Here is a 2,616-nt window from a genome sequence, read left to right as displayed (position 1 = left end):
ATATCTAATGTATTTTATACAATTTAGCCAAAATTTTAAACTCCGCATGTGTTAGGAGTATTTTAATCAATTTGGAACTGTAATATAATATTATGTTGAATTTGTAATAATATTAAATGCATGTATGTGTGAGTGTGAGTGTGAGTGTGATTGGATTGGATGAGAGAGCTGAGCTCCCATTTGATTTATGACATGATGAGTATGTGGAGGGTGAGCTGAGCCCTCAAAATTGTCATATATTGTGTTTACAAGTCGAGCGAGTCAAAAACTTCCCATTGTATAGTCCATATTGTCACGACCCAACCTATGGGCCGGACCGGCACTAGGACCTGGGCCAGCCTAAAGCCCCCGAGGCCCGTAGTAAGCCTTAACTGTTCATTTACCCAATTCTAAGGCCCATTGGGCCCAAATTCAAGAAACCAAACGGACAGAGTCCGGCCATAAAATGGACTTTCCAACGGGGAGTTTTTGACTCACCCGACCTGTAAACACAATAAATACTCAATTGGGGAGCTCAGCTCACCCTCCACATACTCATCAACATAAAATAAATGGGAGCTCAGCTCCCTCATCCAATCCATCAACATGCATAACATATTTAAGTTTACAGGTCCAACATAATAAAAATATTACAGACCAAATTCAAATAAATACTGCTAACACATGCGGAAATTCTAGGAGTAATTAAAATTACACAAACATGGATAAACAACCTGCGAAGGATAAAAGCAGGTTAACCCAGAATAAAATATCCTCCTGTGGCCTGTAAAAATTTTTGAACAGGAGTGAGCGTTCGACTCAGAGTAAAATATCAATCTTAACTATAATCTCTATAACTATCTCAAACTAATGCAACTGTAGAGTGAAATGCAACATTAACATCATATTCACATCATAGCATCAAAAAGGTAATTTGGAGCACTCACGCACCCTGTAGCATCAATCATAATATATTGGGAGCTGATCCCCTGTACAGCTCTCTTAAATCCAACCTGGTGCCAGCGAAGAACTCAAGCCGGACTTTCGCTTAATAAACCAAATCGAGGGTCCCAGCGAAGAACTCAAGCCGTGACTACCCCTCGAAGGAACGGGTCCCAGCGAAGAACTCAAGCCGTGACTACCCCGTCCTATCCATAGTCCACACCACATCACACGCACGCCAACGCACGCACACTGCTCCAAATTACCACAACAACACTCATGGCACATTAACAGTTATGAATGCAACATAAATCGTGCCTAGAGTTTAACTACATAAATATATTCATATAAGTGATGCATGGGCATGCTGAACATATAATAATATCGAAATTATAATTAAAATTAATATTTTACTCACTGACTTGACGACAAATTACCGTGGCGGTGGGCGGAGGAAGAAGGCATCCTGCTCACGACAATTACATTACATCTAATTAATACAATCGACTCAATACAAACAAAGAAAAAGACCAATTACGCCCTAAGTCGTGTCGAAAATCCGTGAGTCTCCCTATACCTAGGACCTACCCAACTTCGCAAAAGTGCTAAAAACGCACTTCTATATTCACAATCCATATATCAGCTCAATCATATCACACAGCCCCTCCTGGGCCCATCAAATCAATTATCCATCACAATACGCAAAATTTCAATTTAGTCCTTATTATTGATCATTTTTGCAAAAACTGCCCAAACAAGCTCTAAAAATTATAAAACTTTGCCCCGCGGTCCTTAGCAATATTACTAAGCTATTGCAAAAAGAATCGTAATTTTCTAAGCTACCACGAATATTTTACGGATTTTTAATCCTATTTAAGCACTAGAAAATTACGAAAAAACAAGGTTCGGGTTTACCTTTGCCGATTCCGACCTCGGGGACGCGCTCGGGACGTCTGACAATGGGGGGGTAGGCAAAATCTCGGCCCAATTCGGAGACTTTTCCGGTAACGGGTCTGTCTGGCCGGAATTTCGCAGACCCGGTCAACTGTCGAATTTCCGCGAATTGAGAATACCTACACGAAGCCCATAACACGGGGGTTAGTACATAAATTTTTCAGAATTTTCTAAGCTCATTTAATGCTCGGAAAAACACTGCGAAGTTCCGTGGGACCCACCGAAAAACGTTGTCGGAAAATTTTGAAATTAATATCCCGCGAAGCTCTCGTCGAGTGGAGCGTGCTGGTAGCCTCGGTTTTCTCGTGGGATTCACGGTTTTCGAGAAATCTAGCCCAAAAGTCGAAATGGGCGAAAATCTTCCCGAGCAAAAATCGGACAATCCGCTCGATGGATTTCGGCGTTCTTGGTGTCTATGGAAAGCTCTCGCCGAGTAGATGATTTTAGACACAAGACCCGGTCCAATCGGTGGCCGGATCGGCCGGATTTGGCCGGAGAAACTAGAGCGACGCGCGCAGGGGAGGGGAGGAGAGAGAAAAGAAAGAGAAAAGAGAGAGACGCGCGCGGGAGAAGAAAAAGGAAAGGGAGCCGGTTCGATTCGACCGGTCCGATCCGGTCCGGTTCGATTCGGCCGGTTCGATTCGAAATACAAAATTTTGAATTTTTACTCTGCCTCGGGACCGAAAACGAGGTCCAAAAATTCCGAAAAAATTCCAGAAAATTCAGAAAAATACGTAGACT

General features: G+C 42.6%; 1 long non-coding RNA gene across 1 annotated transcript; it reads right to left on the bottom strand.

Moving 5' to 3' along the window:
- Positions 1–498: 498 nt before the first annotated feature.
- Positions 499–2,413, bottom strand: LOC131174457 (uncharacterized). The gene is made up of 3 exons (XR_009144761.1): positions 2,097–2,413; positions 1,837–1,994; positions 499–763 (listed from the first exon to the last, which is right to left on the bottom strand). It is a non-coding gene; the product is annotated as an uncharacterized LOC131174457 (long non-coding RNA).
- Positions 2,414–2,616: the final 203 nt, after the last annotated feature.

This window comes from Hevea brasiliensis, chromosome 16, assembly GCF_030052815.1.
Source record: "Hevea brasiliensis isolate MT/VB/25A 57/8 chromosome 16, ASM3005281v1, whole genome shotgun sequence".
In the NCBI taxonomy this organism is placed as follows: domain Eukaryota; kingdom Viridiplantae; phylum Streptophyta; class Magnoliopsida; order Malpighiales; family Euphorbiaceae; genus Hevea; species Hevea brasiliensis.
Note: the sequence above shows the minus strand (reverse complement) of the source record. Positions and strands in the feature narration are given on the sequence as shown.